A 15,758-nucleotide genomic window follows, 5' to 3' on the forward strand; every position below is an offset into this window, starting at 1 on the left:
TCTATGTGTTTCAGAAAGGCGGGGCATAGAGGAGAAACAATAATGCACAGTATGTGGAAAATAATGTGTTTTTTGAACCTTAAACCGCATAAACACATTCCATTACACCAAATACATAAATTAATGTTCTTTTTAGCAACATCATATGACCCCTTTAATCAAAATGATTTGAGAGTGAATGAAAGTGTATTCAGTTTCTGGTGCAAATGTAATGTTCTCATTTAAACCAAAACATTTTGGGACTCATCCATCCACAAATAATTCTTCCTGTAGTCTTCTGGCTCATCCATGTGGTATTTGGCAGACTTCATACAAGAAGCAATGTACTTCTTGGAAAACTGTGGCTTCCTTTTTGTTATCCTGAAGTGCACATCATTCTTATTCAGTGTTTGTCTAATGACTCATGAAAACCCAAACAAATGAAAGTGATGCCTGCACATTCTTACATGTCACACTGGGGTTCTTTGTAACCTCCTGGAATATTATATGTCTTGCTCTTGGAGTGTTTTTGTTGGACACCCCAACAGTGGTGTTGTATTTCTTCCATTTGTACTCTACCTGATGGTATGTTGGTGGACCTCAAAAAGTACTTTATAGGTTGAACTACTGTTTTATTATGTTGTTCTGCAACGTAAACCCTAATATACTCACAGGAAAGTTATTTTTCATTCTTCACATAGAGATAAATACAAATTTAAGAACAGTTTTACATGAAACAGTGGTATAAAGTAAACGAATATCCCGATGTTGTCCATGATGAATGCCTTTAGATGAATATGTAAATATGGCCTGCACACTTTCCTCTCAATAACAGAATAAACACAACAGAAATTACAGCAGTAAGAAAACAGCAGTTAAGAAAGCATCATAGCAACGTGCGTGAAGTCATGTCAACAGTATCACTGTCACTATCAGAATAAAAATGTAAATTTCTCCTATAAAACAGCTCTCCAATTCATGTTTCTATTTGCGTCTGACCTCAACAAAATGAACAGAAGAACTTAACTGAACATTTTCATTTCAAAGAAGGTGAAGCCACAGCACAAACCTACCTATTACTTAACCGCCATTGACCAATGATTATGGTGGCCCAGTAGTGCACAACATAACGAAATCTCCACAACACAACGAAATCGCCAGAACACAATGCATAGGACTAATTTAGTTGTGTTGTTCTAATTTTATTGTGTTAGGGCTTGTTTTCATTGTGTTGTGCTAATTTCGCTGTGCTGTGGCTTGTTTCCGTTGTGTTATGCACAACTGGGCCACCGTAAATGATAGTTCAAAACTTTATTTTGGACTGATTTTGTTTGAAATTATGTCACACCAGGTCATTGTTTGATTTGCTAGCTTTTCCAAACACATGAGCATGAAAAACTTTGTTTTATTATAATAAAACTAAAATATTTTTTATTATTAAATTATTAGAACACTAGAATTTTCACCAGCTAAAAAATGTTTTACGTCAGTTATTTCTATCTTTTGCTGTAGTGTGTCAGTAGAAAATATCAGTCTACATTTCCAAACATTAATTTTTTATTTTTGTTTGCACAAGGAATCTGACAACAGCCAGTGCTCCACACAGAGGTCTGATCTCATCATCATCCAGTCTGTCTGGAATGACATGAAGAAACAGAACAAACTGAGACAGACTAAATCCAGAAGAACTGTGGCAACGTCTCCAAGATGCTTCAAGTGACCTACGTGCAAAGCTACCTGGAAAACAATGCGCAAGTGCACCTAGGGCAAAAACTGCTTTAAAAGCAAAGGATGTTCTCACCAAATGTTGATTTAATTTATTTAATAGAAGTTAACTGATAAAGAAAATCTATTCATGACATTATTTTTGACAGCATTTTTACACAAGTGCCTAAAACTTTTAACAGTACTGTAGCTTTGCAGGTAGGTTTCTTGAAGCATCTTGGAGACGTTGCCACAGTTCTTCTGGATTTAGTCTGTCTCAGTTTGTTCTGTTTCTTCATGTCATTCCAGACAGACTGGATGATGATGAGATCAGATCTCTGTGTGCAGCACTGGCTGTTGTCAAACTCCTTGTGCAAACAAAAATCTCACTGCATTATTACAATGAATTGCAAAAACTGCTGAAAATACTAGTGTTCTAAGAATTTTGGCCACCACTCTATGTACTAAAATATACTGAAAATTCCAACCTAACAAAGATATTTACCTCTGGAACATTTGGTAGATTTTACTTATCTCCATGTATATCAAATTTATGAATAAAAACAGTAAATATGTAATGTTTCTTAAGTTTTTTTTCTCTCCCTCAAACCAAAGAAGAAAAAAAAGGTCTTGATGGAGTTAATTCAGTTGTTAACCCCTGTCAAAGGTCATGTCCCTATAACAAGTATACACCAGGCATGGAAACACTGAAAACTAGTAACATTTTGGATTTCTCTTGGCTTAAAGAAATACTCCACACTGACCCTCTCAAGTCTGGAATCTCAAAAAAAGTATTTCACAACTTGAAGCACAGCCACAACGCGGGTCTTGGTGTTGGTGAACAAATTCACACGTTCAATAAAACTTTGCCAACAGCTCTAATGATAAAAGCAAACAGGTACGCAAGGGCCTTAAAGGCATGTGAAGAGCGCTCTTCTGTTCAAGACTCTTCATCTTAGGCAGCTAAGAGCCATTAGGTCTCTTATCTCGGCTCCTCGCCTCTCAAAACACTTGTCCGTCTCTCTCACTGTCTCTTTCAGTCCCTCTCCACACATCTTTCCATCCTCTCCCCCTCTCCAAATGCTCCTTCAGGCTTTTAAGACGAATCTTCATCCTTCTCCAAGGCCTCAGAGTCAATGCAGCAGAAACGCAGCGGTACAAAAAAGAAGAAAACCGAAGACAGCATTCATCCGCCCCTTTCGCCACATCCTTCTGAAGAGCCCTTCAGCTCACGACACAGACATAATGTGAGACTAGAGCATTAAGAAACTCCCTTTCATTAAAGGAAGAAGATTTGGATGGAGGGATGAGAGGGAAATGGCCTTTTATGTTTCCGAATGTCTCTGTTCTTCCTGATGAAAAAGTTTCTGTGCAAAGAACAGGAAAACTCTGTATATGTTCTTAGAAAGGATGGTTGCTCAGGTCACTTCTGTGTAAGATCTCTGAACTCTTGAAGATTGGGAACGGCCACCAAAATGGACAGTGAATCTTTAGATACAGATATGAAGAATCAATATTTATTTCACGTTTTCTCTATGAATAAATTCAATCCATTGTATGGCTCAGTATGGCTAGAGCAAAAAAGTTACTGCTCTTTCATAGCTCAGAAGAATTCATTCTCACTTATGCTTCATTCAAGCACCAACTTCTCAGATGATTCTTTGTTCATTCAGAAAAATGAGAAGAGACGCGAATGTGTAAACTGTTGTGATACAGTAACAATACAGAACTATGAGATAATGTGGATATAACATTACAACTCTGCCAAATATTTGGAAATATTTTCTCACAGTGACCTCTTTTTTAACTTTCCCCACAAAAGATGAATAAGAAGGATTTTAGCTGAGTTCATGAACAGAAATCTCTGCTCTCGCTAAGACTCATGGGAAGTCAGAAGCGAGGGCGATGAATTCATACAGAAGGAGAGTCAGCGTGTTCTACATTTAACATCAAAGCTTCTGACTCCAGACACAAAGTACATGTTCAGAATAAGATTTCAGGATTATAAATATTTATACATATTATAATGTTTACCCAAAAAATATTTTACAACAGTCAGCAGGATCCATGAGATAAATAAGTATTGAATTTAATTATTTTGAGTAATACATGCAAGAAATTTTCTGTATTTTTTTATTTTGTGCATATTTCATTATACACTTTTTTATTTATTGTTGTAATTCCATCAACATTTAACGTCATTTGGTATTTAACAACATTTTTGAAAATGAAACATTGAACAATTTTAGACCTTATTCAAAAAGCCTAAATTTATGGTATTGGAAAATGTCATAAAAATCTGCTATTAGATTTTGAGGAAATTTAAAAAAACATCTATTTTAAAACATAGAAAAGGCATTATTTTTCTTGGTATCAGATGCTGCAATCTCTTTCCCCCCATCTCTCTCTGTCTCTCTCTGTGTCTCTCTCTCTCCATCTCTTTCGATCATAGCGGTTGGCTCTTATTGCATCAGTGTTATAAATTCGGGTTTTGCTCATTGATCAGAAATGGCCCCTGCAAATAAAATTTCTAAACGTAAAAGCTAATGCACAAAAAGCTTAAAAATCAATTTTTATCCCACTAAAGCATCCCATATTGCAAGAAAACAGACAGAATCAAAGGTAATATATACATTTTCCTGTGGAATCATTACTTTTTCCTTTCCTGTAACTGAGTTCAAAAGAACATAAAACACATACTTTTTGGTAAGATTGCGATTAGACTTTGTTTGAAGTTGGTGTTGTGGAGAGAATATTAGATTTGCGATGCTGGAACCATTAAGGTAAAAGTCTACAGGGAGCGAAAGATATCACATTAAAAATAAATTATAGTTGAACGAACACATTACAGCATGATGTCATCTCAAAGACTCTGGAAATGCTGGACTTTTTTGGAGAAGAGACGCAAAATAAATTGTGGAGTCTTAGCTTTCGCCGAACACCTCACACCTCTGAACGCCGCTTGGTCTCTGTGGACAGGGTTGGGCTTCCTGTCTGCGTACATGCATTACTGTGAGAAAGCTGCAAATCTGAAGGGAACTGGAGCAAAACTGTGCCACCCCACGCTTGAGCGATCCGTACAAACCTCTGTGTACTTGAGAGAAAGGTGTGCTCTCCCTGTAGACCGCAGCACCTTAACCGAGCCACCGCAGTGCTGAGACTGCAGGCTTTTCTAAAACTCACATTAACACTGTGTGCAAAAGATGTTTACCGCATAACTCAAGGTAAATGCTTTCCACGATTCACATGTATCACCTCAAACAAAAGATATTTATAAGATATAAATATTATATATAAGATATATAAACAAAAGAAGTTTCATAAAACAGCATTTGCCACACAGTTGATTGTGACACATTTGCGAGTGAAGCAATATTGAGTGTGAAATAAGGGACGTTTTCATTTGGGATTCAACCGTAAAATGTGTTATTTTTAGGTAATGCTGCTGGAAAGAAAACAAAATCACAAATGAGATCTCTTTAGGGACATGGTGACAAAAAAAAAATTAGATGGGAGGAAAACATTTTTTAAAGGGGTCCTATTATGCTCTTTTACAAAGTCTTGATTTTGTTTTGGGGGTGTACTAGAACATGCTCTCATGCTTGGTGGTTCGAAAAACGCATTATTTTTCACATCATTTACATTATTAAAATACCTTTCTCCCCAGCCTGGCACAAACGGCTTGATTAGTTCCGGCTTTGATGAAGGTCCACCTTCCGAAAAACAAAATGTTTTGTGATTGGTTAGCTGTCCCAGTGCATTGTGATTGGCAAACAGCTTAGACGGTGTTTCAGTACTGCCATGCCCCTTGCTCCGTCTTTCAACAAAAGCTTTTTGGCGAATCCGGCAGGCACTGTACTCCCTCATGTTGTGGAAGCTGTCCTAAGTAAAATGCACAGCACACAATAGCAAATTGGGGTTACAATGCTCAGGGACAGAGTTAAAAAATAAATTGCAACCACTGTTTCCTGACACCATCCGCTTTCGGAAGCCCAAACAAAGACGTTTGGGCTCGGAGGTGAAAAAAACAGAATTTCAGGTGGCAGCGCACCGGACGAGAAGTGCAGTGTCGCATCGCGCCGCGCCACATCTTTAAAATTCAAATACATTATACGCCGTTCGGCATCTGTCCGCAGCGCCCAGCTACGTCGTGTTGTACTTGTAAGAATTGTTCTAAACATGCCGAAAATTTGAAGCTACAGCACAGCAGCTCTTCTTCTTTGTTTTCTCTGATGCACTAACTCTGTAGCAGCACTTCTTCTTCGTCGTCTCGTCTGATGCACTCACTCAACCAAGAGTTCTAACCACAACCTCGCCCCTCCCCACCCCCCAACCATTCGAATTTCTGTAGGCAGGAATATTTTTTATGATATTCTAATGAGCCGCTTTGTGATATCACAAAGCCCGGAAAACAAACGCTGTATTCCAAACGAGCCGTTCTTGAAAAGCGATTTTTAAAAAAACAAAATATCTCCCTTTGGAGTGGACTTTGAGATTTGTAACTTTCTAGATCTTTTTTATGCCCAAACATACACACTGACTAAAATTAAAAAAGTTAAAAAGCGTAATAGGACCCCTTTAAATAAACACTTTTGAGTTAGCTTACAAAACTTTTGCGTTCCCCTGAGAAACTTTGTGTTCGTTCGCAAAACTTCTGTGTATCTCATCTAGAGTTTCAGAAGAGATCCCAACAATGTCTCAAACTGCAGATTACCCATCATCCCAAAGTCTTCAATCAAAGTAGATTTCATAATGAACTTTGTATTTCTTGCCACATTCTTCCAAGACCAAATGATCTGAGCTGTGATATCCACATTTATTTTATAGCTGTTGAGTCACTCATACTGTGTATCTCATTTGTGTCTTTTTAAGTTAGGAGCCCTAACAGCTAACACAAATGACTGAGACCTCCATCAACTGAGAAATACAACATTCCCCTAGGACATTATTTTCCACAGTCTGCATAGCTTTGGTTTAACATAGGCATAAGTTGCACATTGATGAAAGATTTTGAAATAACACTGATGAACTGTGCAAACAAAATAACATTTGTAAAGAAAGTAAAGTGAATTTTGATTTCACGTTGACTTTCAGAAGTCCTTTGTCTTTGTCCTGCTGGCTCCTCTGATAGGACTGCCAGTGGAGTTGAAGCAGTGGTAAATTACATGTAGCTCTCTCTGGGTGAATATGAGGAGCAGAGTAAAGCTCTTCAGTAAAAGACAGTGTATGAGGGAGTTTGGAGGCGTCACTCTGAGAGAGAATCGTTTCGCTGGAACCCTGTGTGTGTCGTGTTTTTTATTGATCCATCACTCTTGCCGTCAGCATGACCAGAGGTGGCCACAGATCCATCCTCCTGATCCAATTTTCTGGACCTGCAGATGCCTTCTTTGAGATGTGAGTGTGTGAATATATCAACAAGCATCAGCGTAACGGAGTTCACGGAGAAACTTTGCTATGGACATGAAACTTAGAAGCTCAGGAGAGTTCTCGCTTATGTTTTATTTAAACTTTCTCAGATGTTTCTCCTATAATTCCTTGGAGAAATTAAATAGACATACAGTAAATTAATCAGTGACAAAGTAAAACTAATGTCATAGAATAATTCAAATTAACTGATTTGAAAAGAAATTGATGAGAAATGTTGAGATAAGTATGCAAATATTACAATTACATTATAAGTCATTTTGATTTTATATGGTGAAAATTCAGTGCAAGGAAATGTACATTTTGATACTTTAAACTTAAATGTCTCAAAATGTATAACATTGTTAAAAAATAAAAACAGACACACCCTGAAATTATAAAACAATGATTGGACATTAAGCAGATGAATGAATCAATTTAGGCATCTAAATTTGTAATATTATTTAAAATCAATTAATTATTAACAATTCGTTAGTTGAACTGTTAATAAAATGTTGTTAAAATTCTTCAATAATTAAAGAACATTACATTTGTGTGAAGTAAAAGAAGGAAACAAATCATAAAAGGAACATCAAGAGAGCAATGCTATTTTAGTATCAATTATAGTTTGTATTATTAGCTTGAACCAGTTTTTATTTTTACATGAACTGCTGTTATTTCAATTTTTTAATGTTTAAGGTTTTTCGTATGTGTTTTTGTCATTTTAAAATGTTTTAGTTTAAATGTGTATTATTATTATTATTATTATTGACTAAATAAAACTAAATGAAAATGAGAAATGTTTCCTTGGGAGATACAGTATATATATATAATTATGGTTTTGGTTTTAGATGCTAACCCTGCAACAGAGCAGTGTCATAATGCCTGGGAACCTGAATAATTCAGGACTATGCAGACCAGAGAACTCTGCTGAAGGATTTTGAGATGAGTTAAAATGAATTTAACCCCATATTTAAACACTCTATTCAGCATTTAGACTCAGTGAAGGAAAACAGAAAGAAATGGGGACAGAGAGTGCACAACAAACACAGAGAGGCAGAGATAAGGAGGGAGGAGTGGCGCGAGAGGTGGTGATCTCTCCTGGCAAATTGGGCTCCCGCTTGGTCTAATTCCAGTCCAGGCCTGTTCTGCTCCCTCAGCTTGAGATGAGAGGAGAAAAATCTATGCAGCCGAGCAGCCGGAGCACATCGAGTCTGCGCTGGTTGGCTTCCATGGGCCGACAGCAATCAATAAATCAATAGGAAATGTTGGTTGGTTGCAGAGAGAACAGGGAGGCGGGCTGCAGATGTACGGATGGAGGGATGGCAGTCAGACGAGAGGTCAGAGGTCAGCCTCACCTTCAGTACACAGTGAGAGTACACTTTATGATGAAGGGAGCATAGACCAAGATATTCCGCTTTGAAGACCGCCTTTATTTCTCTTCATTCTCTTGTCAGTCCATCTTTTCTCTGGAAGAGAGAATATGTCTTTCCCAAACTCCTACCTATCATAGACCCACATTTCCGATTGTCTCCTACCATCATTTGTTTGTTTTTTTGTTGTTTTTTAATCAATGTAGAAAAGAACTGAATATGAGATAACAGCAAATGATGAATGTTACAATGTTCCTTCTAGAGGACCTTTTAGTGTCATGTCATGCAGGCGATGTTGAACTTGTAATGATGGCACATCAAGGGGTTAATATTGAACAAGTGTTGGGTTTATGACATTAATAGACATAAATGAAGCAAGTCATTCAAAAATCAATAGCACGTCAATAAACATTGCACTGAATATTTTGAAATTGCCATATGATAAAAACTTGTCCAAATGCTAATTCAGCATGTTTTATTTAACTAACAACCTGCAATCCAGTTTTCTGTGCATTATAATTATGCATTGTAATTCACAAAAGCTGGCAACCCCTGTAAAGCCTGCTTTTTATACACACATTTCTAAGGCCTCTCTAAATTTTCAACAAAAACTTTGCTGGAAAAACTGTTGATTTATATCAACTGATATTTATTTGCATTGTATCCCAGTCTGTTTTACTGTTATAAAAACCTCATTGATTTACATATCAAGCTATTCCATCTTACTTTCTGGCCATATAATTATCAGCGACTGCACTGATTTTTATTTTTATTTTCTCAGTTTGGGCCTCTGAATAAAACTGATAAAATTATGTTTTTTTCTCTCTGCCCTGATTATGAGCTCCAGATCATACTATAAGAGTCATACAAGCCTGATATGATACTTCACAAAAACAAACGTTTTTCTTTTCTTTTCTTTACTTTTCTTTTCTTTTCTTTCTAGACTCTTGACAGTTCCAGTACAGCATAACAGACTGGAAACATTGTTTAAAAGATGAACTGAACGTTTGCTTTCACAGTTTCCATATATGCGAATATAAATAACCAGAGTTCTCTAACGTAAATGAAATGATATTTGATGCATGTTCCATCAACGCATGTGCTGCTGCTCCATGGTTGCATCGTTCTTCAAGAATTTGGAAGAAATGTTTCATTCAAATGAAACATACGCCACTGCTCCTATCTGTACTTAATCTCTCCAAATCTCCCCCTTCTCTCTCTCTTTTCCCTCTGCCCCATCCGTTCCTAATTCCACAATTTCCTTTCAAGCTGTTTTCACCCTCCCAGTCTCTTTTCCTCATTTCTATTCGTCTTTCTCAATAATTCCCTTCCCTCATTGAAGTCTCTTTTTTTCCAGATTTGACTGTCTGTCTGTCTCTCTCTGCGTGTCTGTCTCTCTCAGTGGCTGTAGGGCTGGTAGTGGTGAGTTCTACCCCTGCTGTGCGCTGCGGCTGACCTATTGAGGCAGGGGCTCGGAGGGGCAGCTCAGGCTGTGTCCAGCCTTCTGAACGCCTCCCCCTGCGGCCGCATCGATTCTTTCGCTCTGGGCTCCTCAGCCTGACGCTGGGCCCTCTGTCTCTGTCTCACTCCTTCTGCTGAGGAGGCAGATAAATTAGCACAGGGGTCTGATGTTTCTCAAGGCCTTCCCTTTGTTACAGCACAGTCCTGCAGTGCAGATGGGGCTGGAATTTACTTGTACAATCTTATTATGTGTTACAATTGCTTTCTTTGCACATAGACATTCCACATTGTTACAAAGAAAAGAGGAACATAAATAAACAAACAAACAAACAAATAAATAAAGACCAACATTTGATGCCTGCAAATGGTCATTTAAATATTACAATGACCATTTAATTGTAATATTTTCATATTAAAATTAAAAAAAATGTTTGTTATTGCCATCATTTTGTTTTAATTTATGCATTTAGCAGACGCTTTTATCCAAAGCAACTTACAGTGCATTCAGGCTATACATTTTTTACCAGTATGTTAATGTTATGTATGTTTAATTTAAATTGTGTGTTTAGAAATTGGAAGTAAAATGTAAAAACTGTGGTATGAATATGTTCATAATGAACTGTGAAATACATAAAAAAAATAAAATACAAATAAAAAAGATATATACTGACATTATCTGAATGTACATAAATTACTTAAAATTAATGTTATGTTACCTTAAAAATGTGAAATATGTCAAAACCAGATACTGAGTCATAGGTATTATTACTATTTTTCTGAGGTGATTTTATTTATTTATTTATTTGCAAAATTTTAAGTTAGAAAGAGGGAGAGCTTTACTTCTTGCTTTTTGTCTGTTTCAAGCAACTTCTACACATTTTTAAAATAGTTTAACAATATTGTAGAGTTGAATCCATATTTTCTTCACGAATTGTACCATACAACTCATTTCAGTGAGGTAATACAGAGGGTTTACATATCATTTAAAAAGACACGATACACAAAAAAGACACAAAACATCGATACAATTCACCTTAAGAAAGGAAATAAGAATTGGGAGTACATTGGGAATACACATTTAAACAAATAATTCCATGCAGTCAGTAAAGTGCACCACACTGAATGCACAGCTAAACAGTTGTGGTTGAAAAAAATACAAATAAAAAAGATATATACTGACATTATCTGAATGTACATAAATTACTTAAAATTAATGTTATGTTACCTTAAAAATTTGAAATATGTCAAAACCAGATACTGAGTCATAGGTATTATTACTATTTTTCTGAGGTGATTTTATTTATTTATTTATTTGCAAAATTTTAAGTTAGAAAGAGGGAAAGCTTTACTTCTTGCTTTTTGTCTGTTTCAAGCAACTTCTACACATTTTTAAAATAGTTTAACAATATTGTAGAGTTGAATCCATATTTTCTTCACGAATTGTACCATACAACTCATTTCAGTGAGGTAATACAGAGGGTTTACATATCATTTAAAAAGACACGATACACAAAAAAGACACAAAACATCGATACAATTCACCTTAAGAAAGGAAATAAGAATTGGGAGTACATTGGGAATACACATTTAAACAAATAATTCCATGCAGTCAGTAAAGTGCACCACACTGAATGCACAGCTAAACAGTTGTGGTTGAATTTGCGTATGAATTCAGTATGGATTTTAAATGAACTCCAGATATTAGTAAGCAACGTAATCCTAATGATCTGAGAGGTCTTTACGGTTTATTTTCTACATGCATATCTGCAGTGTATTTAGGCAGTTTAAAATCTAGTATTAGTTCTTCATTTAATTCTAAACGTGACTGGTAGCCATTGTAAAGACCTGAACATACATGCAAACATATCACTGATTACAAATAGATTTTTTAGATGATGTCAGTAGCATCTTTCTTTAAGTGGTACAGCATGTGAACGTCTCTTACCTGTTGGTTTTTATAAACCATGTACAGACCTTTGATTAACATAGAATACACTTGTATAGTGATTTCCGACGTGATGGCTGCTTTGTCCATCTGTTGTTGTAAAAAAGAAGACATGAGGATGAGGATGTCTCACTGAGGATTTCATTTTCACCTAATTTATTTCAGTCCAAATTAATGCCGCTTACAGAGTCAAATCTGCAGCAAACGGAAACCCTATAGTTTGAGTAAAAACAGAGAGATGTCCGTGTGAATGTGCGGATGAGAGAAGGGCCCTGGAGTGTGTTCATTAGATCAGCGATAACAGGGCTGGCGGTCCACACGGGGCCGACCCCTGCATCCTCATAATTAAGATGCATGACATCAGAGCAGAAGAGAGATGCACTTTTCAATCGAATTTAAACACACATTCGTTTCACTCTCCTCTGCACAGAGCAAATGGCTTTCAGCCTGTGCCGAGGCTGTCTGCTCAGTTTGTAGAAACGACTACACATCTCTAGTTTATTTTAAATAAATGCATTCTTGAGGTATTCTTTAAATATTATAGCATCAATTAGGAGGAACTTAAAGGGACAGTTCCTCCCAAAATTAAATATAATTTACTCACCCTCATGTTGTTCCAAACTGGTGTGATTTTCTTTCCTCTGCGGAAAACAAATTTTTATTTTTTTTAAATACCATAATTCTATTTGTGACATTTCACAGATTGTATGTAATAATAATAAATTATATAGTAATAATATAATTTAGTAATAAAATAGTAATAAAGTAGTAATAATTATAAAGTAATTGTTTGGTGAGTCCTAATTTCTTTTGGATGGTGTATTAGAGTAAATATATGTCTAATATTAAATGTCAAATAACTGATATTACAACATAATCATCTGATAAAGTGACCAGTCACTTGCGTACATCATGTAATGTATACAATAATAAAAAACATTTTCTTTGATTACACAAATCAGAATATTTTTCTTGAAATGTAGCAAATATTAAAGTTATGAGGGATTTAAAGGAACAGTTCCCCCCAAATGAAAGACATTTACTCACCCTATTGTCAATTCAAACCGATTTGAGTTTTTCCCTCGGCGACACACAAATAAAATAGTTTGAACATAAATAAATAAATAAATACATATAATGGGGTCCAATGTTGTTTTGAACCTCATTTACTTTCATAATACAGACAAAAAGATACATTTATTTGTACGTTTGTGCTTTTGTGTTTGTAACAACATGAAGGTAAGTGATGACAGAATGTTAATGTTTGGGAGAACTATATCTTAAATAAGTAAGTACCATAAAATATTACTTACACTATGATTTTGACAGTGTACATTATTAACATATTTTTTTATCAAATTATCAGCACATCACAAATGCTTGTGACCCATGTGCATATGACATGAATGTAACTGCAATTTTACATTAAAATCATCCATCTGCACTGATTTAGTCCAAATGTGATAAAAACATTTGCCGGTGTCTTGAATGTACTGTCTGAGACATTTTTCATCATCAGAAAGCCTTTAGTCTGGGTCCAGTGTCTAGTACAATCATTAGTCTTGATTATCTTTAAGAACATGACTAACTACCCGAGACGAGCTAAAGAGTGACCTTTACGCCCCTTACAGACCGTTCCTTACCTGCTTCCTTACTGTATTTCTGCTGGTAATTGAAAAAATGATTTAATGTTTTTGTCTGGGATATGAACACACTGTCTGTCAGAGGACTCGCCGAGTTCATGAATAATCTACATGCTAATGAACCGAGAAACACAACACGATGAACATATCGTCCATTCACTTGCCCTGTGTAGGGTCGTAAGATGAGTATATCAATAAAAATTATTTAAAAACAAAAACAAAAAGAAATGCTCCAACAAAAGAAATAAAGATGTAAAATCAATAACACAAAAATATTAATAACTAATACTAACTAATGCTCAGAATATGTCCACAGACCTAAGAACAAACCTCTGCACTATGAAACAGACTCCATTTTGTATTGTATCTGAAATAGTACAGCAGAAACCTCTTCAAAATGGTCTCCTCACCCGAGCGTGATCTGTCATGCCGAAGCCGGATGCAGTAAATGATGATTAACATTTGCACTGAGGACCAATAAAGCAAATTTAATTTTCACTCTTTGCAATAAATATTTTCTTCAGTTGCTCTTTTGTGCGGCCGGCGTTCAGACCGTCTTACAGCAGATTACCCAGTTAGAGACAAAAAAAATTCTCCTATTGATTGGACACATTGATTTTTCACAATCTGTTCATTGGTTCAGCCAGCGGAGGGGTGAAAGGTGAAAGTTCATGAGCTTAGTCTGAGATTTTTTTCCCTCTCTCATGTGTGGAATTCTGGGAGAAGTGTTTTGTGGGAAATCTCATTTACGGACTGATTGGTCCCGTCATCTCAGAACGGATTTTCTCAGTTGCTCTCCTCTCTATCCCCTTCTTCTTTCTCAAGCAGAATCCTACATTTGAGTTCCTTGTTTAATTTTACACTGTTAAAAGCTAATGGACACACTCTTCGCATGATCTTAAAAACCGTTTAAGGTCTAAATCATTCTGCCTAAATGCTGGAAATTGGTTCTGTTGAGAAATATGAATCATACCTATGAATTTCTTTAGAAAACGGATTTTTTTTTTAAACAAACATAACAAGAAAAAAGTCAAGTAGACAACAAGTTATGTCAATACTGTACTTCGATACTATTACCTCAAGTGTGATGGTCACTCAACATTCCTACTTAAATTTCCTTTAATTCCATTTGTGTTATTACACAGATTTTGTGATAATAACAATATAGTAATTCAATAACAATACAGTGTAATAAAGTAGTAATAAAGCAGTAACACTGTAGTAATAACAAATAATGAATTGTGTTCTATGGGCTGGTATATCTAATAACTAACATTACAACATAAGCATCTGATAAAGGGATCAATAGAGTCACTTGTGTGCATCGTGTAATATATACAGCAATAAAAATCATTTTCATTGATCACTCAAATCAGAAGCAGCACCAGTTGCAATTCTCTATTCCCTCCTATTATTGACATGACATCAATGTTATTGACACACCAGGGTAACATCATTCAGTATTTATGAAACACCAAAAGGGAAACGGAAATATTAATGTTACTTAATATTTACAACAAGCTTGCAATGATCGACTATGTGAGACTATGGCCATGTGAGATAAAGAGAGCTGAACTGTCTGTCTGCTAGTGGCTGTCTGCATGCAGACAGGACAGAAATGTTCTATCGACTTCATTCAAAGACCCCCAAGTGGCAACATGAGGCCGATGGCCCCCTAGCCCCCCTGACTTGGGCAGAAGAGGTAGTGGCGACACAAACAACCAGACAGGCCCTGGACACATTTACACAAAGGCACACACACTAACACACAGGGTGTCACTCAGACGGAGAAAATTGTGAAACTGTCCGGAAAGATGATCATTTAAGGCCTGTATGTTTGGGCAGGGGTTGTTGACCAATGCTGGCAGCTGTCAGTCAAAACTCATCATCCAATGACAATCAAGGTCAAGTACAACTACTGGGATATTGTGTGTAGAGCAAAGAGGAAAAAAAGCCAAAAGTGCTTCAGGGAATTTTTGTTTTTCAGGGAAGAAATTGTAAAGTGGGGGGAGGGTTGGCTTGAATGAAATAGAATAGAGCAATGCAATTCAAAAACACGTACTTAAGTCACGACCCTTCTCTGATTTGTTGTTAAATTAAATAAAGAACCTTTTAGTAATTTAGAATTAGTGCTGGCCTTGTGCCATGGAATTTTTAACATTGTGGAATTTTTATCTGGAAAGATAAAACACTTTTGGGGCCAGATTACTCCACAATTATCTTTCCTTTGAAGATCCTTAAATAATCACA

General features: G+C 36.1%; 1 long non-coding RNA gene across 1 annotated transcript; it reads right to left on the minus strand.

The window, feature by feature from the left end:
* Positions 1 to 6,049: 6,049 nt before the first annotated feature.
* LOC107588560 (uncharacterized) lies at positions 6,050 to 14,519 on the minus strand. Its single transcript, XR_001609599.1, has 2 exons — positions 14,482 to 14,519; positions 6,050 to 6,122 (listed from the first exon to the last, which is right to left on the minus strand). It is a non-coding gene; the product is annotated as an uncharacterized lncRNA (long non-coding RNA).
* Positions 14,520 to 15,758: the final 1,239 nt, after the last annotated feature.

Source organism: Sinocyclocheilus grahami, unplaced genomic scaffold (assembly GCF_001515645.1).
Source record: "Sinocyclocheilus grahami isolate Dianchi unplaced genomic scaffold, SAMN03320097.WGS_v1.1 scaffold105.1, whole genome shotgun sequence".
NCBI lineage: Eukaryota > Metazoa > Chordata > Actinopteri > Cypriniformes > Cyprinidae > Sinocyclocheilus > Sinocyclocheilus grahami.